At 43.4% G+C, this 23,113-nt stretch overlaps 1 protein-coding gene across 34 annotated transcripts in view; it reads left to right on the forward strand.

The window, feature by feature from the left end:
• Window positions 1-23,113, forward strand: part of FANCC (FA complementation group C) — a 221,913-nt gene that overhangs the window by 39,790 nt on the left and 159,010 nt on the right. For 12 of the 34 annotated variants that reach the window (XM_074018021.1, XM_074018017.1, XM_074018030.1 and 9 more), the window contains one exon: window positions 5,145-5,233. The exons of the other annotated variants lie outside the window; for them this stretch is intronic. The gene's annotated coding sequence lies outside the window, so the exon portion shown is untranslated. The remainder of the gene's footprint in view (window positions 1-5,144; window positions 5,234-23,113) is intronic. 34 annotated transcript variants of the gene reach the window in all.

Raw genomic sequence — 23,113 nt, forward strand, 5'->3', positions numbered from 1 at the left:
CAGTCCTCCTGCCTCAGCCTTTGCAATCCCAAAGTGCTGGGATTACAAGCATGAGCCACCACGTTTATGTTTAAAAATTACTTGAGGAACTAGTTCTAATTCCAGTCCTTTGCTGGACTTGTATCATATATAGTTCAGAGAATTCCTACTTAGGTAGGGACTGCATATATCCTCGCCTTCTCCCTTTCCTCCTTTCCCTTCACCAAATAATGGCAAGTCAGTGCCCATACTGTGTATCAGTCCATTTCGTTTTTCGAGATTTCCTTGTTGGTCTGCTAATTGGAGACACTTCTGGACAAATGATAAATTTCTGACAGTACAAGCCAAAAGTAGTAACATTTTGCTATAGACACTGGAGCTAGAAGGAAATTTAAAAATGGTTCCTTGCTTTTACACTGTTGGTGGGAGTGTAAATTAGTTCAATCATTGTGGAAGACAGTGTGGAGATTCCTCAAGGATCTGGAACCAGAAATACCATTTGACCCAGCAATCTCATTACTGGGTATATACCCAAAGGATTATAAATCGTTCTACTATAAAGACACATGCACACGTATGTTTATTGCAGCACTATTCACAATAGCAAAGACTTGGAACCAACCCAAATGCCCATCAGTGATAGAGTGGATAAAGCAAATGTGGCACATATACACCATGGAATACTATGCAGCCATAAAAAAGGGTGAGTTCATGTCCTTTGCAGGTACGTGGATAAAGCTGGAAACCATCATTCTCAGCAAACTAATACAGGAACAGAAAACCAAACACTACATGTTCTCACTCATAAATGGGGGTTGAACAATGAGAACACATGGACACAGGGAGGGGAACATCACACGCTGGGGTCTGTCAGTGGGTGGGATACCATTAGAAGAAACACCTAATGTAGATGACGGGTTGATTGGTGCAGCAAACCATGGCATGTGTATACCTATGTAACAGATCTGCACGTTCTGCACATGTATCGCAGAACTTAAAGTATAATAAAAAAATAAAAAATTAAAATGGTTCCTACTGTCTGTTTGCAAATTATGACCACTTTGTCCAAAGATGACAAATTGTACAGTGATACAGTCTTTCTGGGTAGCCTTAACTGAAACAGCCATATCACTCTTGAGTTCCTCTATGCATGTGCCAATCATTTCCTCTTTGCTACACCCTGTTTTGAAGTGTCTGCCCAGACAGTAGTACTCATCAACCACCAATCTTTGTGGGATGAGCACCTGAACCCATAGGAAACAATCTAAAGGCTCTATTGGCTGGATTGAGCCAATCACATCCTCTTCCCTGAGAATGGGGACCTTGAGCTACTGAGCTGATTAGATAATGGTTAGTTCTTGGGCTGAAATTTCATATAGAATTGTAGCATGTTCTGAACTACAGCATAAAAGATGTGCAAGCTGGGGGAACTAAGAAAGCTGCAGACAGCAGAGGCAGCGGAGGCAGCGGCAGCAGAGGCAGCGGAGGCAGCTAGTCTACAGAGAAGCCCTTGAACCGAGCAGACGTGTGGACACCCTGAGATGTAGTGGCAGGAGCTTCTAGTTCCACTTCCTATTTGGACCAGCTGAACCTTTACTTTCCTTGGGTGGTGGTCATGAGATCTTTGGTCATAGCCTTTTCATAACACCTCTTCCCCCATTTGACTTGTGCTACTTGAGTGGATTTCTGTTCTAGAGCTGAAATACAGTGCCAAGCACAATCTAGTGCAAGAGAGTCTTATGTAATTCAAGTCTCTATCTTTGAGTTGTGAGACACAAAAAGATAGAAAACCAAGGTCTGATAATCAGTGCAAAATAACTCCATGTTGGGCTACCCTTCAGTCCGTCAGTGTCTTCCTCACCGGCAGGCATTTAGTGACTCATTCACCACCCTGCCCTTGTCTTGGCTAAAGAAGGCCTGCATCATTTCATCTTTTCTCAAAAAAGAAAAGCATTCTGCTGTTTTCTGCTGCTCTATTGATCACATTTGTCCTTAATTCCTTCATATAACCTCGGGTAGAATATTAGTCTAGGTGCCAGGGGATGCGGGGTCTGTTCTTGTTGGGGTTTTAACCGGATGGATGGTCTCTGTAAGGTTCTTCATCTCTCTGTACCCCCACCTCCACACCTTTGCTGGGCAGTGAAGGGCTATGCTGATCACCGATTTCTAGCTGATAACTCCTGCAAAGCAAGGTGTGAATAAGGAGAGTGAAGAAACCAAGCTACTTCCCAGGCATTCGCTATAGATGAAATAAATATGCCTATCCCTCACTTAATGATGTTAATTCTAAGAATCCTGCCAGTAAGTGAAAAGCTAGAAAATGAAAAATGACTTCTGTTAATTTTTTTGTTGTTTTTGTTTTTTTGAGACAGTCTTACTCAGTTACCCAGGCTGGAGGTCAGTGGCGCGATCTCCCAGCTCACTGCAACCTCCACGTCTCGGGTTCAAGCAGTTCTCGCTGCAGCCTCCCGAGTAGCTGGGATTACAGGCGTGCGACACCACACCCAACTCATTTTTTCTATTTTTAGTAGTGACAGGGTTTCACTGCGTTGGCCAGGCTGGCCTCGAGTTCAGGCAACAGAGGCCGCTAGACTACAGAGAAGCCCTTCAACCGAGCAGACCTGCTTGGCCTTCCAGAGTGCTGGGATTCTAGGTGTGAGCCACTGCAGCTGGCTGACTTCTGTTAACTTCAGTGGTAAGAGTTATGATGTGTTCCATCCCAACCTAAGATGTCCAAATACTTTCTACAAATAGAAAAATACATCATTGAGCAATGAAAACTTTTTATTAGTAAATAATCCAAAATTAAATAAATGTAGTTGGTACATAAAATGGGTTAAAATGTTGCTTTGTTGCCTCAATAAAAAGGAGGAGGTGGGGCTGGGTGCGGTGGCTCGTGCCTGTAATCCCAGCACTTTGGGAGGCCAAGGCGGGCGGATCACGAGGTCAGGAGATGGAGACCATCCTGGCTAACACAGTGAAACCCCGTCTCTACTAAAAATACGAAAAATTTTAGCCAGGTGTGGTGGCGGCGCCTGTAGTCCCAGCTACTTGGGAAACTGAGGCAGGAGAATGGCATGAACCCAGGAGGTTGAGCTTGCAGTGAACCAGGATCGCGCCACTGCACTGCAGCCTGGGGGACAGAGCGAGACCCCATCTCAAAAAAAAAAAAAAAAAAAACGGATTGATGGAAGAGGGAAGGAGCTATTCTTTGGAAGGTGGTTGGTGAGTCTGGTGATGAAATTTTAAGGTGTGCATTCAGCAGCCAAAGTGCTTAATAATATTTTTCCTTGGGGATTTTGACAGTAGAAGAAACTCCTAATGTGGAAACCTTTGGTATATCGGTAGAAGGGAATCTTTAGGTCAAAAAAAAAAAAAAAAGCAAGATGTAAGTTTGCTTCCCTTTTTGTAATTTGCAATTCATACACCTCCTTGCAGGATGCTATATTAGTTTCCAGAAGCTGCTGTAGCAAATTACTACAAGAGAACAGAATTCTATCTTGTTGCAATTCTGGAGGCCAGAAGTGTGAAACCTGACAGGGCCACATTCCTTCTAGGGACACTTGCTTCCTCTCACTTCTGGCGGCCAGCATGGCATTCCTGGGCTTGTGGTTGCATCCCTCCAATCTTTGCTTCTGTCTTCACGTTGCTGCCTCCTCTGTGTCTGTCTCCAACTCCTGCTGCCTCTCTCATAAGGATGCATGTGGCCTACCCTAGCCTGATATTCAGGACACGCTCCTTCTCTCAGGATCCTGAACGTGACCGCCTTGTAGTAGTAGTTGTTGTACACAGTAATAGTCATTCCTTTGCCACGTGAAGTGATATCCACAGGTCCCATATGCTAGTGTGGGAATGAGGTGGTGACATTTGGGCTGCTAATTCTTTGTTGGGGGGGACTGTCCTGTGCATGGTAAGTGTTCAGTGGTGGTCCTGGCCTCCGCCCACTGGGTGCCAGTGACATCCTCCTCCCAGCTGTGACAGCCAAAAATGTCTTCAAACATTGTCAAGGGTCCCCTCTGGCTGATGAGCCCTGCTTTAACCTAATCAGAGCCCATTCTTATCCCACTCAAATATGCTGACTGGCAAGTTTCCAGTCTCGTTAAGAAGGGGGAGGGTGGAGAACGGATGCTGGAGAGGTAACTGCTCCTCTCCACTACATCTAATGTTCTAGTGAGGTCCACAATTGGGCCAAATTGAGCAGGATTATGAAATTTTTGCTAGACCCCTGTTAGTGTATTCTAACATTGTGGCATTTTATATTAGTCAACTAAATCTCAATATTATGTTTTTAAAAAATGCTATGGGCCTCTGAATCCCCAGGTTGGGTTTTTTCTACTTTACCTATGTTAAATACCTAGGTTGCCCTTCATCTTAGAATTTGTCCGTGTATCACCTCATTCTTTTTCACCAGGTCCCTTTCTGGAGGTTTTTGTGCTCAGTTGGATTTATCCTCTGCCGGCTGCTCCTTGCCTTGCTGTGTGGCATTGGCAGAGTACGAACTGCACACTTAGCTCAGCAGTTTATGCACTAGGGAATCATGATTGGAATTTTTCTGAAGTATCTTTTTTTTCTGTGAAATAATTGAAACAGTATAGACACATTTGCTGTTTTGAAGTTTTTATGATTTCCAAAGTAATCAATGTGCACTCTCAAAGTTCTCCGGTGGCTGATCTCTGGAGTGCTTGCCGAGTGTCCAGGAGTGCGCTTTGTCCAGGCTCGCCTCGTGTTGGCCTGCAGTGCGCTCGCTGCGACGGGTCCCTGACCAGTACTGGATGACAGGACTAGTACTGGTGCAGACGCTGGCAGAAACAAAAGCTGCAGCTTTTTAATCATGACTAAGGCATGAGAGAGGGTGACAGATAATGGTTCCCAGAGTGTCCCTCTCAGACCAATAAGACATAGCAAAGCTACATGATAACCAGGCTGGAATGCATGTGAATTGTTCAAGTGAGTCTGTGTCACCTGAACTGTACTTGGCAGTACCTAGGGGCTTCATGTAAGGCATGAAGGGCTCCAGAAAGACCCCGCTCTTTGCCTTCAGTTATATTCTATATATTTAGTACACAGCACAGCAGAAGCAATCAGCTCTCCCCAGTGTTACTTATCCCGTAAGTCGTCTTTCCTTACACCTATGTATTTTCTTCTGTATTCTATTTTATTAACAGATCATCTGATCTCCAGCTGTGCTGGTTTGGAACCTGTGTGCTCATCTTAAGCTCCGCAAGGAGAAAGGGACTGCTGTAATCATCTTTCAGTGAGTTTGTAAAAACAGTTCCCCCGTCTCAGCACTGTGCTTCATAGGGTTTAAAATTTGACCGAATGATTGACTTGACATACATCCCTCCCAGACCCTTTAGGACTGCTACTCCCCTAGAGGTTTTCTCTGCCCTTTGGAAAACAGGTAGGGGAAGAGGGATCTAGAAATAGCAGTATTCATTAAGATAGCCAAAGCTTGATAGGAAGAGAGAGTTCATTTTACTGTGGTAATTAAAGTGAAAATGGGAGAATAAGAAGGCATATTGCTGCTTTTTCAGGAGTCTTGGCAAGGGTTCTAGTTTTAAAAGAGAAAGAGACACAGCCAACGAGATGGAAATGATGTGGAGTTCATCCCTCCACAGTCATATTTTTCAATAAATGGACTAAGTGGTCCCTTGGAATTCTGTAGGTGGTGCTCTTGTGCCATAGCATAGCTTCAGCTTTGGAGAGGTTCTGAGAGCACAGCGGCTGGTTCCAGGGCCTGTGTCCTGTGGGTCCCCTTGCAGAGCTGCCAGGCACACCACCTGGAGGGCATCACATGGCTGGTCTGGTGAGAGGCTTTCTGTCTTTGGAAATGAGGGGGTGAATTAGGGTCTTTACTTCTCTAACCTGTCTGAGCTCTGCTTTCCAGGGAAACCTAAGTGAGAGGTTTTCTAACCTTTTAAAGAAAAAAAATGTGACTCTTTATCCAAACAATTTTGATGTGTATTGTTACCAGTTTTCCAAGATTTTTTAATTGTTTTTCATCTGTGATTCCTCAAATCAAAGTTCCTTTCCACATAATGCAGGGTATGGTTCTTGTTTATCTTTTCCTTTATGTTAATGTTTGTTTCCTGTTTAAGCTTCAGAGAAGATGCAGTAGGATGAAATAAATACGTAGTAGAGAAATTTGGAAGTGATGAAGGAATACAGGTGAAAGCCATCGAGTTCACGCAGCAGCTAGTAGTAACTTAGCTGACAACAGACCCTTTTGGCAGGAGCCCATTGCTTTACTCCTTGGTTGGAAGTTGGTTGTGATACCATGATGGTGAATAAGGAATCCAGTCAAGTCCACATTTGGTGATGCTGGAGAAGTGTGGTGGGCAAAGAAGATAAATTTAAATCCAGAGTGGTTATCTGTTGCAAGGAGGACCACTCTGTTGCCAGAAGCATTTCAGGGTCTGCTTTTTCAGCAGGGGTTGTATAAGACGAAAGTCGCTTCACTTATATCCACCAACTGGTAGGGGAGAGGCAAAATGCCAGTGGGACTCACAGCCTGGACGTGCGGATCTGACCCATTCAGTCACCTGTGGGATCAAAAGGCCACCGGCCGGGCCTGAGCGAGGCTGGGCTGTGGGGCCGGCAGCTGGGCTCCCGAGCTGTGGCGCTGCAGATCGGGGATGTGCCGTGTTTCGTCGAGACAGAGAGCTTCCTCTCCAGTCTACTGTCTTAGTATATTCTGCACTGAGTTTTTAGGTTTTAATGACCGTAGTCCTCATTTACATACTTTGCAGTTGATTCTTTTTTAGCCATCTTTTAATTCTGCCTTTTCAATTTACACTTTCTTATTGTTTAATTAGCTTTTTTTAAAAGCACCCCAAATATACTTATTTTTGTGGGTTTTTAAAATCACCTTAAATATATTTTGTTGGGATTATTTTAGTATCTTAAGTATACTTTGTTAGGATTTTTTAGCATCTAAATATACCTATTTGTTGGACTGATTAACTTCATCTGAAGTGAATTTGTGATCTAATGTCTGATATTGTTAGTTGCATTTATTTCTTCATGTACTTTAGAACTTTGGTTAAATGACATGTTTTGAATGAGGTTTTAAAAACTTTTCACTCCTTCCGTCATTTTTCACCTCTTTCTCCCTCTCCGCACACTCTCCCCTGTGTAGCCTCATTCCGCTTGTCTCTGTCTGGCTTCCCTGGAGCCTGGGTGCAGAACCAGCGTTCACAGGGGGGCTTAGTTACCTGGGCATTCACGGGCTGCTTCACGGAACGCCTGGTCCTGCCTGGCAGGTGTCCTCCGTCCTCCCGGGACCGCCACTCCGTGGGAGGCGAGGACGCTGCGAGCCTTCCTTCCGGGATGTCCTCCGTCCTCCCGGGACCGCCACTCTGTGGGAGGCGAGGACTCTGCGAGCCTTCCTTCCGGGATGTCCTCCGTCCTCCTGGGACCGCCACTCTGTGGGAGGCGAGGACGCTGGGAGCCTTCCTTCCGGGATGGGGGCCCTCCAGTCAGCACCTTCATCCCACCTTCCAGCAGAGGTGCTAGTTTCTCACTCTGTCCTTTGTGCCTCTGTTTAGCCCCCAGCCCTTCTGAGACCCAAACCTACATTTCATGGCCTGTTTTTGGATCCTAGCATAGGAGGGGCTGGCTGCTCAAGGTTTTGTCCTCAGGGCCTTGCCTCTTTGTGTTTCTGTCCTGTATTGATTTCATAGAAATGTTTGTTTGTTTTGTGTGTGTGCTTGCCTGCATCCTTTTCCTTTTTTCTTCTTTTTCCTTTTTATGTTTCGCCTCTCATTGCTGTATGTTTGGAGTAAAGAGAATCCATCAAAGAGCGAATTTACCGTGCCATCTTAACTGGAAGTCACGTGGGCAAAGAGTTTAAAGGAAAGAAGATATTTGGTTTTATGTAGTACTGAAAGCTAACCACAAGAACGCTTCCTATGTGAGCTCAGTGACCCATAGCATACGGTTATTTAAACTCCATCTGAGGCTTGCAGGCCCCAAAAGATGAGTGGGATTAGGCAGGTGGGATTTATTAGGATGCTGTGGTTCTCTACAAAGGTTTCACCTTCTATTTTTCATTTTGATGGTAATTTTAAAAAAAATCATGTTTCCACACACCTAAATGCCTGCAATTCTAACTAAGTAATATCTTAAAATGTCAGTGCCTGGAGTTCTGTTTGTGTTGGTGCCAAGGAGCACTACTTTGAATATGGGGAGTGGTTATAAAGAGCAGAGGTGAACATGTAGACAAGGTGATTGAGCTGAGTCGGAGAGTGCCGTTGTGCGGAGGTTCTGAAGAGGAAGGTGATGGGTGAATTACGCTGTCTCCCAGCATGTGTTTGTACTGGCCAGTCAACAGAACCTGCCTGTCAGTACCAAGCCCACATGGTTAGTCCAAAGTGAGTTTCAATGACCGCACCATTGATCACGCTGAGTTAATTTTGTCAGTTTAAATTTTACTCATTTTGTAGATTTGTTGGTATTTAATTTGTACATTTTTTGTTTTGTGATTGTTTAAGAGTTACAAGCATAAAGGCTTTACTGTTTTACGTTTGTTAATATTTAACAAGAAAAATGACTTTAGATAATACTGGGAGCTCTCAACAATTTTTACGTTTGAGAACCGTGGGTCAAATGGCAACTTAACTCTTGCTGTTCATTGCAGCAAGCACCCTGCATTTGATTTCGATGTCTTTAGCTCACTCCTGCTCAGCTTCCTACCTGCTTAGCGCAGTGTCCTTTCTCTCTGGGGCCTCTGACACCTCTGTGCCGGGCTGGTGCCCCTTCCTCATGCTCCCTGCAGCCCCGTGTTTCCTTCTCTCCCGGCCCTTCCCACAGGGTGTGCCGGGCTGGTGCCCCTTCCTCATGCTCCCTGCAGCCCCGTGTTTGCTTCTCTCCCGGCCCTTCCTCATGCTCCCTGCAGCCCCGTGTTTCCTTCTCTCCTGGCCCTTCCCACAGGGTGTGCCGGGCTGGTGCCCCTTCCTCATGCTCCCTGCAGCCCCGTGTTTGCTTCTCTCCCGGCCCTTCCTCATGCTCCCTGCAGCCCCGTGTTTCCTTCTCTCCCGGCCCTTCCTCATGCTCCCTGCAGCCCCATGTTTCCTTCTCTCCCGGCCCTTCCTCATGCTCCCTGCAGCCCCGTGTGTTTCCTTCTCTCCCGGCCCTTCCTCATGCTCCCTGCAGCCCCGTGTTTGCTTCTCTCCCGGCCCTTCCTCATGCTCCCTGCAGCCCCGTGTTTCCTTCTCTCCCGGCCCTTCCCACAGGGTGTGAAGGGTTATCTTTATGGGCCCCAGTTTCCTCATTAGCCGTAAGTTGCTTGAGAGCGGGGAACACTGTCATCTTTTTATTTGCAGTGATTTTCAGAGCTCTTGTCATAGACTCCTGATAAATGTATGGGTTCCTTGTTTTTGTTTAGGTAGTAATAAATTACCTGTGGAATCAAGGGGAGAGAGAGGCAGAAATAACTTGGAGCCAAGTCACAAGGCAAGACTTCCTAATATTTTAATAACTCATGTGTTCCTCAGCTCACTTTCTAACTGGTCTAACCAAAACCCAACAGTCTTACTCTCAGGTAAGTGAAGTGAGGACAAGAAATGCAAGGAAAGGAGGTAATCGTTGTAACAGAATGCGTGGGGGAGGCTGGTGGTTTTCAGTCCGAGTGATGGCTCTTTGGTGCTCTGATGGAGAACGAGCAGTTCTGTCTTAGCAGCCTCGAAGGCAAGCGTGGTGGTGAAGGGATGCTTTTACTTTGAAGCCGAGTCCAGAGAATAGCTCCTCTCCCCACATTGCTGGGGACTTGGGTGGGAGAATTGAGCTTAGTAAATCCCCAGAGTTACCTGCTAGATTCAATTTCCTTAATTCTTTGCAAAGTCATCTGAAGAGTATACATACATACTCTGCACCTGGGTTGAAGTTGCCTCCTCCAATTCCTTAGACCGAGATTCTGTTTACAATGAGGCTTGTTTGAAATTGTCTGCCAATTTCAGGTCTGTGTTTTTGATGAGACTGTCTCAGAGGTGGAATGCCACTGACTCAACAGAGAAATAGCCAGCTCCTCCTAGTGGAAGTTTTCTTAAAACCTCATTGGTTTTAGGAGCAAAAATACTGTTTGTTTCTCTCATAAGCACTTGATGGGAACAAGAGTATTTTATTGTGACATTCAGAAAAAAAAAAAAAGCCACAAACACTGGGGTAAATTGACCAATCTTACCCTGGGAAGTGAAGCAAAGAAGCATTACATTTCAGTAGATTAAAAATAGTTATCAGGCTTTCATCAAGGAGGAGGAAGAATCTTGTCAACTTAAGTGGAATTGAACATAAATTTCTTAAGTTTATATTTGATTATATTTTAGGGGGTTTTAAATATTTTCTGACAAGGTCATGGTGCCCCTAGTTGATGACATTGATTGGAAGCTAAGTATTTGATTTGTCTTTTTTTCTTTTTCCATAAATAGTGTGTTTTGTAGCTTTCTCTCTGTACATCTCCTGTTTGGTGCTTATTTCATGAGAGAAAGGACCTCATGCTGAGGGGAAATGGGAAAAAAGTGCTGTTTCTCAGGGCACCCCCACTTTGAGAAGGTTACGTGGTCCATATTTGGCATGAGTAGATCTAGCTCTCTGGGCTTAGAGATGTTTTAGACCAAAGGAAAGCCATTCTTAGACTCTTGTCCCCCCAACAGGTACCACATATAGCTACTTTTGTGTGGCTTAAAATGAGCTTTATTTTAAATGTTAACAATCTTGGAGCTACAAGGGTTTCTGTCAACATAAAATTAATCTGAATTTTATCTGTTTTATTTTATTTTTCTTCTGCAACAGCCTTGGTGGTTTTTTTTACGGATTTATTTTCCATACATTTGTTCAGTATGTATTTATCATGCTCCTACAATGTGCCAGGTACTGTGTGGGTTCGTGGGTTCGAAATATGCTCAGCAGACTAGGTCCTGAGATGTGTCAGCTAGGACGCGTGGAACGCGTGTCAGCTAGGGCGCGTGGAATTGCAAGTCACAGGAAAGCCAAAGAATGGTGGATTCAACAACAAGAGCAGTTCCACAGTCGACTCCTTCGTTGCCTCAACTACACTGTGAGGACACGGGGCTGTGATTCCTCCTTGCTGTTTGCAGTATGTTGGCCAGTCCTCTCAGGCTTCCTTATCCCTGGGTCTCAAGGTGACTTTTACCATTCTGAGTGTCACCCAAAGACTACTGTGTCAGATACGGAAAAAAGTGAACTCATTTAAAACTGAGGAAAACTGAGAAACCTTTCACTGAAGTTCAGTTATCATGCCCTATAGTTCCATAACACACCCGTTCCTGCAGTTTGATAGGAGCAGAAGTAAATACCGTGACCGGTCTGTACCAGCCGTTCCCAAAATGTGGCTGAGGGCCCAGGTCCCTGAGACCCTTTCAGGAGTAAAAACTGTTTTTAAAACTGTTTTTAAATAATGTTTTTAATTAATGGGTAAAACTGTTTTTAAATAATGCTAAGCTGCTATCTGCCTTTTCCACTTGCATTCTCTCACTAGTGTGCGGTGACCTTGTCGAGAGGTTACATGATGGATGATGATGACCTCGCTCTGACAGCTAATGGAATGTGTATTTGTATATTTTGTCTTTTTAATTTTTCTCAGTTTCAGTTTCTGGTGGTAAATATTGATATATATATATATCCTTAATTCTTCACAAAGTCATCTGAAGAGTATATATATGTACTCTGTCAGGTGTGTGTGTGTATATATATTTATATATGTGTAAATATATATATTCTATATATTTAAATATATATTCTACATATATATTTAAATGTGTATATTCTATGTAGCTGTATATTTAAATGTATATGTTCTATATAGTCGTATATTTAAATGTATATATTTTATATTTTGTATATTTAAATGTGTATATTTTATATTTTTATATATTTAAACATATATAAATATATTTTATATATTTTAAAAATATAGATATATTTAAACATATATAAATATATTTTATATATTTTTAAAATATAGATATATTTTATATATATTTATATATTTATATATCTATATTTTAAAAATATATATTTATATATGTATTTTATATATAAAACTCTTTGGGGTCTTCAGTAATGCTGAAGGTTGTAAATGGTCCCTGAGAACAAAACATTTGAAATTACCTGGTCTGTGAGAATCAAGATTCACCCCTAGCACTGGGGGATATCCCAGTCTCCCTAAGACATATGGCCCTGAGATTCCTGGACAAAACTCTTAACAAAGAGGAAATGCAGGGCTTAGGGCTTCTGGGTGGAAGACTAGGAGGGTGTGTAGCACTGTTGTGAGGGGCCCTGAGGGGAGGGCAGGGCAGGGGTGCAGCATGTTCTCCAGGCCCCACCTCTGCTGGGCCAGACAGGACTGGAGCCACTCTAGGTTTGTCGTTTGTGTGTTGTTGGTTTTTTAATTGTGGTAAATATAAATAAGATTGTAACCGTCTTAACCACTTTTACGTGTAATTCAGTGGCACTGATTACATTAACATTGTTTAACCGTTGCCGCCCTCTACCTCCAGAACTTTCCCGTTATCCCAAACAGAAACTCTACCCATTAAGCAGTAACATTCCCTTACCGTCTCCCCTCATGAATTAATTTGACTCTGTGAATTTGACTGTTGTAGGTACCTCATCTGTGTGGATTCATAGACTATCTGTCCTTCCGCGTCTGTCTGATTTCACTTAGCATAGTGTTTTCAAGATTTGTTCCTGTGTGTATCAGAATTACATTCCTCTTTAAGCCTGAATGATATTCCCGTGTGTGCATATACCACACTTCGTGTATCCTTTTCTCCACTGATGGATATTTGAGTTGTTCTCACTTCTGGCTATTGCGCTGCTATGAAGCTGGGTGTACAAATATCTCTTTGAAACCCTGCTTTTAATTCTTTTGGGTATATACCTAGAAGTGGGATTGCTGGATCAATGGTAATTCTATGTCTAGTTTTTTTAGGAACCACTATACTGTTTTTTGTAGCCGCTGCACCATTTTACATTCCCACCAGCAGTGCTCGAGAGGTCTGGTTTCTCTGTATCCTCGTCAGCGCTTGCTGTTTTCCTGGTAGTAGCCATTCTAAGTGAAGGGAGATGGTTTTCTCTTTGTTTTTAATAAATTAGGATGCATGGCCCCAGCCTGTCACCCAGGGTCTCCTCCCTCTTTGTTATCTTTTTTCAGACACTGCTCAAGTGTTTTGATGCTTTTACTTCCTTCTGCTCTCATGAATTGTGCTTGGTGAGCTCCATATTCTTGTGAGGTACATTTTCCATGAAGTTTTTGAATATATCCTTCTCCTAAAGGATAGAAATTCACCAAAATGAGCAACCTTTAGTCCTGAGGTAATACTCTTTGTTGCCTGCTGTACTTTGAATCTGAGCCATGTTATCTTGGTGACTCAGACTATGAGCCCTTGTGGATAGTGGTGTATCTTCGTACCATGGCGATTTGAGTTCGAAAAATAGTACTTAGCAAGCCAACTCTTGAGCAATTTATATGTGTGAGAAGAAGGGCCGTGGCAGAACCAGTTCCTGTTCAGTATCTTGGATGTTTGCATGGCCCCATGGCTGGCTTCCCTTGGTACTTTATCCCACCCCTCACCTCCTCCTGCTTCTGAAGCATCCGCTCCCACCTGGCAGGAAACGGACAGGATCAAGCATGTATGGACCCTTCACTGGACGCTGCCTTCTGTTCCAGCATCTGCATCTCTCTGCTCATACGACTTTGCTTTAGTCCCGTCTGCATAGGAATTTCTCAAGGTCTTTATTTAATTTCTTTATTTTCTCCTGGAAATACTTGGGGATCTAACAACTTCTGTTGTTTTTAGTCTGCCTACGTGGAGAAGGTGAAATTGTGGTTCGTTTTGATTCCTTAGGGACTGGGTAAATGCACTAAAAGATACATTCCTCAAGAAATGGAAAATGTGGATTTTTTTCTAATTTTTCATGCCAGTTGCTTTTGCTACGTTAGTAAATGCTGTGCGTGTATGCACAGAATACTTGTTAACATCTTGAGTTTTTGGGAAATATGTTATACAACATTTACCTTTTTTGTTTCTTATGCTAAACAGTATTTCTCTGAGAGCTAGTAATGAAATGAATTTAGGTACAGACACTAGGCAGAATCGTAAGAAAGTCAAGGACTTAGATCTGGAGCAAGATAAAGGATTTTGGTATTGAGCAAAAAATGTAGTCAGCTGTCAATTGTCTGATAGGTTTGTAGATTACCTGGGATATAAAAAAGTAGTACATTTGTGAAAAAAGTTGAAATTACCATAAATCTGAAGAATCAGCCCCGTTTTTCAAGGCGTGCATTTTTTGGAGCTGCACGGAAGCCACCTTATACGTGTCTTCTTTAGTGCGACACTGTCTCGTTCTTCCCTGAGCAGCGAGTTGAATGTCTCTCACTCTTTGTGACAAAGCCCTCGGAGCAAAACAGTAGCCATAAAGGTAAGAGGGGTCCAGGAAGCAGGTTTTGGATTTTCCCCTCCTTAAAGCCAGGACTGGAAAAATGGAGTCCTTATTTGAGAACTGGAAGGAAAAGGAGGGAGCAAGTGCTAGGACTGTTGTCGCTGCCCATCCTGGTGGGTGGTTTTAATATTTTCAGACAGTGAACTCAGGTAAAAAAAAAAAAAAACAACAGAAATACATTTCAATAGGTTGAAAACTTTTATTGTCTTCATCAAGTACTGTCCATCTTGATTCACATTTATAAACCATCATACTTTTTCCTTTTTTCTTTGCCTATGGGTGATGTCTTTACGGTACATGTGTATCTAGAAGTTTATTATTATTATTATTATACTTTAAGTTCCGGGATACATGTGCAGAATGTGCATGTTTGTTACACAGGTATACACGTGCCATGGTGGTTTGCTGCACACATCAACCTGTCATCTACATTAGGTATTTCTCCTAATGGTATCTCTCCCCAGCCCCTCAACCCCCTGACAGGCCCTGGTGTGTGATGTTCCCCGCCCGTGTCCATGTGTTCTCATTGTTCAGCTCCCACTTATGAGTGAGAACATGTGGTGTTTGGTTTTCTGTTCCTGTATTAGTTTGCTGAGAATGATGGTTTCCAGCTTCATCCATGTCCCTGCAGAGGACATGAACTTATGCTTTTTTATGGCTGCATAGTATTCCATGGTGTATTATGTGCCACATTTTCTTTATCCAGTCTATCATTGATGGGCATTTGGGTTGGTTCCAAGTCTTTGCTATTGTGAATAGTGCTGCAATAAACATACATGTGTCTTTATAGTAGAATGATTTATAATCCTTTGGGTATATACCCAGTAATGGGATTGCTGGGTCAAATGGTGTTTCTGGTTCTAGATCCTTGAGGAATCTCCACACTGTCTTCCACAATGATTGAAGCAATTTACACTCCTACCAACAGTGTAAAAGCATTCCTATTTCTCCACATCCTCTTCAGCATCTATTGTTTCCTGACTCTTTAATGATCGCCATTCTAACTGGCGTGAGATGGTATCTCATTGTGGTTTTGATTTGCAGTTCTCTAATGACGAGTGATGATGAGCTTTTTTTCATACGTTTGTTGGCTGCATAAATGTCTTCTTTTGAGAAGTGTCTGTTCATATCCTTTGCCCACTTTTTGATGGGGTTGTTTTTTTCTTGTAAATTTGTTTAAGTTCCTTGTAGGTTCTGGATATTAGCCCTTTGTCAAGTGGATAGATTGCAAAAATTTACTCCCATTCTGTAGATTGCCCGTTCACTCTGATGATAGTTTCTTTTGCTGTGCAGAAGTTCTTTAGTTTAATTAGATCTCATTTGTCGATTTTGGCTTTTGTTGCCATTGCTTGTGGTATTTTAGTCATGAAGACCTTGCCCATGCCTATGTCCTGAATGGTATTGCCTAGGTTTTCTTCTAGGGTTTTTATGGTTTTAGGTCTTATGTTTAAGTATTTAATGCATCTTGAGTTAATTTTTGTATAAGGTGTAAGGAAGGGGTCCCAATTCAGTTTTCTGCATATGGCTAGCCAGTTTTCCCAACAAAATTTATTAAATAGGGGATCCTTTTCCCATTGCTTGTTTTTGTCAGGTTTGTCCAAGATCAGATGGTTGTAGATGGGTGGCATTATTTTTGAGCCCTCTGTTCTGTTCCATTAGCCTATATATCTGTTTTGGTACCAGTACCTTGCTGTTTTGGTTACTGTAGCCTTGTAGTATGTAGTTTGAAGTCAGGTAGTGCGATGCCTCCAGCTTTATTCTTTTTGCTTAGGATTGTCTCGGCAATACGGACTTATTTTGGTTCCATTAAAGTAGTTTTTTCTAATTCTGTGAAGAAAGTCAATGGTAGCTTAATGGGGATGGCATTGAATCTATAAATTACTTTGGGCAGTATGGCCATTTTCACGATATTTATTCTTCCTATATGTGAGCATGGAATATGTTTTCATCTGTTTGTGTCCCCTCTTATTTCCTTGAGATATGGTTTGTAGTTCTCCTTGAAGAGGTCCTTCACATCCCTTGTAAGTTGGATTCCTAGGTATTTTATTCTCTTTGTAGCAATTGCGAATGGGAGTTCACTCATGATCTGGGTCTCTGTTTATCTGTTATTGGTGTATAGGAATGCTTGTGATTTTTGCACATTGATTTTGTATCTTGAGACTTTGCTGAAGTTGCTTATCAGCTTAAGGAGGTTTTGGGCTGAGATGATGGGGTTTTCTAAATACACAATCATGTCATCTGCAAACAGGGACAATTTGACTTCCTCTCTTCCTAGTTGAATACCCTTTATTTCTTTCTCTTGCCTGATTGCCCTGGCCAGAACTTCCAACACTATGTTGAATAGGAGTGGTGAGAGAGGGCATCCCTGTCTTGTGCCAGTTTTCAAAGGGAATGCTTCCAGCTTTTGCCCATTCAGTATGATACTGGCTGTGTGTTTGTGATAAACAGCTCTAATTATTTTGAGATACGTCCCATCAATACCTAGTTTATTGAGAGTTTTTATCATGAAGGGCTATTGAATTTTGTTGTGGGCCTTTTCTGCATCTTTTGAGATAATCATGTGGTTTTTGTCATTGGTTCTGTGTATGTGATGGATTACATTTATTGATTTGTGTATGTCAAACTAGCCTTGCATCCCAGGGATGAAGCTGACTTGATTGTGGTGGATAAGCTTTTTGATGTGTTGCTGGATTTGGCTTGCCAGTACTTTATTGAGGATTTTCGCATTAATGTTCATCAGGGAATTGGCCTGAAATTTTCTTTTGTTATTGTGTCTCTGCCAGGTTTTGGTATCAGGATGATGCTGGCCTCATAAAATGAGTTAGGGAGGATTCCCTTTTTTTCTGTTGTTTGGAATAGTTTCAGAAGGAATGGTACCAGCTTCTCTTTGTACCTCTGGTAGAATTCGGCTGTGAGTCTGTCTGGTCCTGGGCTTTTTTTTGGTAGGCTGTTAATTACTGCCTCAATTTCAGAACTTGTTATTCGTCTATTCAGGGATTCAACTTCTTCCTGGTTTAGTCTTGAGAGGGTGTATGTGTCCAGGAATTTATCTATTTCTTCTAGATTTTCTAGTTTATTTGTGTAGAGGTGTTTATAGTATTCTCTGAAGGTAGCTTGTATTTCTGTGAGATCAGTGGTGATATCCTTTATCATTTTTTAATATGTCTATTTGATTCTTCTCTCTTTTCTTCTTTGTCTGGCTAGTGGTCTGTTCTGTTAATCTTTTCCAAAAACCAGCTCCCGGATTCACTGATTTTTTTGAAGGGTTTTTCGTGTGTCTATCTCCTTCAGTTCTGCTCTGCTCTTAGTTATTTCTTGTCTTCTGCTAGCTTTTGAATTTGTTTGCTTTTGCTTCTCTAGTTCTTTTAATTGTGATGTTAGGGTGTCTATTTTAGATCTTTCCCGCTTTCTCCTGTGGGCATTTTAGTGCTGTAAATTTCCCTCTAAACACTGCTTTAGCTGTGTCCCAGAGATTCTGTTATGTTGTGTCTTTGTTCTCATTGGTTTCAAATAACTTACTTATTTCTGCCTTCATTTCATTATTTACCCAGTAGTCGTTCAGGAGCAGGTTGTTCAGTTTCCATGTAGTTGTGCAGTTTTGAGTGAGTTTCTTAATCCTGAGTTCTAATTTTATTGCACTGTGATCTGAGAGACAGTTTGTTGTAATTTCTGTTCTTTTGCATTTGCTGAGGAGTGTTTTACTTCCAATTATGTGGTCAATTTTAAAATAAGTGTGATGTGGATCTGAGAAGAAGGTATATTCTGTTGATTTGGGGTGGAGAGTTCTGTAGATGTCTATTAGGTTCACTTGGTCCTGAGCTGAGTTTAAGTCCTGAATATCCTTGTTAATTTTCTGTCTCATTGATCTGTCTCATATGACAGTGGGGTGTTAAAGTCTCCCACTATTATTGTGTGGGAGTCTAAGTCTCTTTGTAGGTCTCTAAGAGCTTGCTTTATGAATCTGGGTGCTCCTGTATTGGGTGCATATATATTTAGGATAGTTAGCTCTTCTTGTTGCATTGATCCCTTTACTATTATGTGATGCCCTTCTTTGTCTTTTTTGATCTTTGTTGGTTTAAAATCTGTTTTATCAGAGACTAGGATTGCAACCCCTGCTTTTTTTTTTTTTTTTTTTTTTTTTGCTTTCCATTTGCTTGGTAAATATTCCTCCATCCATTTATTTTGAGCCTATGTGTGTTTTTGCACGTGAGATGGGTCTCCTGAACACAGCACACTGATGGGTCTTGACTCTTTATCCAGTTTGCCAGTCTGTGTCTTTTAATTGGGGCATTTAGCCCATTTACATTTAAGGTTAATATTTTTATGTGTGAATTTGATCCTGTCATTATGATGCTAGCTGGTTATTTTGCCCATTAGTTGATGGCGTTTCTTCATTGTGTCGATGGTTTTTACAATTTGGTATTTTTTTGCAGTGCCTGGTACCGGGTTTTCCTTTCCATATTTAATACTTCCTTCAGGAGCTCTTGTAAGGCAGGCCTGGTGGTGACAAAATCTCTCAGCATTTGCCTGTCTGCAAAGAATTTTTTTTCTCCTTCGCTTATGAAGCTTAGTTTGGCTGGATATGAAATTCTGGGTTGAAATTTCTTTAAGAATGTTGAATATTGGCCTCCACTCTCTTCTGGCTTGTAGGGTTTCTGCAGAGAGATCTGCTGTTAGTAGCTTCACTTTGTGTGTCGCCCGACCTTTCTCTCTGGCTGCCCTTAACATTTTTTCCTTCATTTCAACTTTAGTGAATCTGACAATTATGTGTCTTGAGGTTGCTCTTCTCGAGGAGTATCTTTGTGGCATTCTCTGTATTTCCTGAATTTGAATGTTGGCCTGTCTTTGTAGGTTAGGGAAGTTCTCCTGGGAAGTATCCTGAAGAGTGTTTTCCAATTTGGTTCCATTCTGCCCTTCACTTTCAGGTACACCATACACCAATTAAACGTAGGTTTGATCTTTTCACATAGTCCTAAATTTCTTGGAGGCTTTGTTTTTTCCTTTTCATTCTTTTTTCTCTAACCTTGTCTTCACGCTGTATGTCATTAAGTTGATCTTTAGTCTCTGATATCCTTTCTTCTGCTTGATCGATTTGGCTGTTGGTACTTCTGTATGCTTCACGAAGTTCTCATGATGTGTTTTTCAGCTCCATCAGGTCATTTATGTCATTCTAGTTAGGCGTTCCTCTAACCTTTTTTCAAGGTTCTTAGCTTCCTTGCATTGTGTTAAAAAATGCTTGTGTCAATTTGTCAAACTAATTCTCCATCCAGTTTTGTTCCCTTGCTGGAGAGGAGTTGTGATCCTTTCAAGGTTTTTGGAATTATCAGCCTTTTTATGCTGGTTTTTCCTTATCTTCATGGATTTATCTACCTTTGGTCTTTGATGTTAGTGACCTTTGGATGGGGTTTTTGTGTGGACGTCCTTTTTGTTGATGTTGATGCTCTTCCTTTCTGTTTGTTAGTTTTCCTTCTAACAGTCAGGCCCCTCTGCTGGAGTTTGCTGGAGATCCCTTCCAGACCCTGTTTGCCTGGGTATCACCAGTGGAGGTTTCAGAGCAGCAAATATTGCTGCCTGATCCTTCGTCTGGAAGCTTCATCCCAGAGGGGCACCCGCCAGATGCCAGCCAGAGCTCTCCTGTATGAGGTGTCTGTCGACCCCTGCTGGGAGGTGTCTCCCTGTCAGGAGGCACGGGGGTCAGGGACCCACTTGAGGAGGCAGTCTGTCCCTTAGCAGAGCTCGAGTGCTGTTCTGGGAGATCTGCTGCTCTCTTCAGAGCCAGCAGGCAGGAACGTTTAAGTTGTCTGAAGCCATGCCCACAGCCGCCCCTTCCCCCAGGTGCTCTGTCTCAGGGAGATGAGAGTTTGATGTATAAGCCCCTGACTGGGGCTGCTGCCTTTCTTTCAGAGATGCCCTGCCCAGGAAGGAGGAATCTAGAGGGGCAGTCGGCTACAGTGGCTTTGCGGAGCTGTGGTGGGCTCTGCCCAGTCCGCACATCCCTGCGGCTTTGTTTACACTGTGAGGGGAGAACCACCTACTCAAGCCTCAGTAATGGGGGATGCCCCTCCCCCACCGAGCTCAAGCATCCCAGGATGACTTCAGACTGCCGTGCTGGTAGCAAGAATTTCAAGCCAGTGGATCTTAGCTTGCTGGGCTCCTTGGGGATGGGATCCCCTGAGCTAGACCACTTGGCCCCCTGGCTTCAGCCCCCTTTCCAGGGGAGTGAACGGTTCTGTCTTGCTGGTGTTCCAGGAGCCACTGGTGTATGAAAAAACTCCTGCAGCTAGCTTGGTGTCTGCCCAAAAGGCCGCCTAGTTTTGTGCTTAAAACCCCGGGCCCTGGTGGTGTAGGCACCCAAGGGAATCTTCTGGTCTGCAGGTTGCGAAGACCGTGGGAAAAGCATAGTATCTGGGCTGGAACGCACCATTCCTCGTGGGACAGTCCCTCACGGCTTCCCTTGGCTAGGGGAGGGAGTTCCCCAACCCCTTGTGCTTCTTGGGTGAGGCGACACCCCACCTGGCTTCTGCTTGCCCTCCGTGGGATGCACCCACTGTCTAACCAATCCCAGTGAGACGACCCGGGTACCCCAGTTGGAAATGCAGAAATCACCTGCCTTCTGCATTGATCCCATTGGGAGCTGCAGACCGGAGCTGTTCCTATTTGGCCATCTTGCCAGCTTGTGGAAGATTTAAAAACTATTTTTTAATTGTGGAAAGTAACATATTGAAAAGCATATAAACATGATTTATACTTTGGTGAGTCATTAAAATGTGAATACATAGTCACTGCCACGCAGGTCAGGAAATAGAATATTGCCAGCATCTTGGTGCCATTCACGCACACCTTCCCAATAGCACATCTTCCTTTCCTCTAAAGCAGGGGTCTCCAAGCCCCAGGCCACAGATGGGTACCAGGCTGTACAGCAGGAGGTAAGTAGGAGGCCAGTGAGCATGCCTGGCTGAGCTCCGCTCCCCGTCAGATCAGTGGCGGCGTTCGGTTCTCACGGGCGTGAATCCTCGTGTGCACTGCACGTGCGGGATCTAGATTGCACGCTCCGTGTGAGAGTATGACCCGTCAGATCAGTGGCGGCGTTCGGTTCTCACAGGCGTGAATCCTCGTGTGCACTGCACGTGCGGGATCTAGATTGCACGCTCCGTGTGAGAGTATGACCCGTCAGATCAGTGGCAGCGTTCGGTTCTCACGGGCGTGAATCCTCGTGTGCACTGCACGTGCGGGGTCTAGATTGCACGCTCTGTGTGAGAGCGTGACTGATGCCTGAGGGTCTGAGGTGGAACAGTTTCTCATCCCAAAAACACATCCCTGCCCTCCCTGCCCTGCCCCGGTCCGTGAACAAATTGTCTTCCACAGCGGGAGATGGGTGCACCAGAATCTCGCAAGTCACCGCTAAAGAACTTACCATGTAACCAAATACCACCTGTTCCCCAAAAACCTATGGGAATAAAAAATTTTTTAAAAGAGAACTATATGAAGCAGTAATTACTGAGAATATTCCAAGTTAATGTCAGACGGCATACCACAAATACAGGAAGCTTTTTTATTTTGAACGAAGCCAGAAGAAAAATGCACCTTACCTGTAGAGGGGCAGAACATTCAACTTCTCCTCAGAAACCATGGAAGGAAGAAGAGAGGGGAGTGAAATATTTAAAAATACTGGTTTAAAATGCTGAGAGAAACACCTTACCTTATTAAGAACATGTATTCAGATACCTCTAGGGATCTACACTAAGAGAGTCTTTGGATGACTGAGTTCCACCTGTCAAGACTCAGCTTCCCAGCAGGGTTGGATTTGCCCAACAGGTGTGATCATCCCACATGTGGCTGATGGCACAAGGTGCTTTGATTAACCAGATGCTGGCGGCAGCCGCCACCGCCCCTCCCTGGTCGTCACAACCATAGCACCATGTTTTCACCCCCCAGCCCCAGAGGCTGTGGAGCAGCATATTGAGGATCACTGCACTCCGTGATTCCTAAAGCTGTTTCCATTTAAAACAATCAGATACATTTCTATTGCTGAGCAAAGGTTGTTTGCATTTTTTTGTTGAGACAGTCTGGCTCTCTCACACAGGCTGGAGTGCGGACTGCAGTGGTGTTATCCCGGCTCACAGAGGCCTTGAACTCCTGGGTCCAAGCGACCCTCCTGCTTCAGCCTCTAGAGTAGCTAGGACTGTAGGCACCTGCCATCATGCATGGCTAATTTAAAAAATTTCTTTTTTGTAGGGGTGGGGTCTTGGTTTGTTGCCCAGGCTGGTCTCAAACTCCTGGCCTCAAGTGGTGCTCCTGCCACTGCCTGCCAAAGTGCTGGGATTACAGGCATGAGCCACTTTCCAGGCCTGCAATTTTATTTGAATAAAATGTTTGTCTCTTTTATCAAAAAGTTCTTCATTTTACTGGGTTCCCAAATATCTAAACTGATCTGCATGTAGTAACACATGAAATATTTAAGAAATTCATCAGTTTGTTTCTGCAGTTTCTTTCTTTCTTTCTTCTTTTTTTTTTAATCAGTCTCACTCTGTCTCCCAGGCTGGAGTGCAGTGGTGCAATCTTGGCTCACTGCGACCTCCGCCTCCGGGGTTCAGGTGTTCCTCCTGCCTCTGCCTCCCAAGTGGCTGGGATTACAGACTCCTGCCACCACGCGCAGCTAATCTTTGTTGTTTTC

The sequence above is a fragment of the Macaca fascicularis genome, chromosome 15, assembly GCF_037993035.2.
Source record: "Macaca fascicularis isolate 582-1 chromosome 15, T2T-MFA8v1.1".
Taxonomy (NCBI): Eukaryota; Metazoa; Chordata; class Mammalia; order Primates; family Cercopithecidae; genus Macaca; species Macaca fascicularis.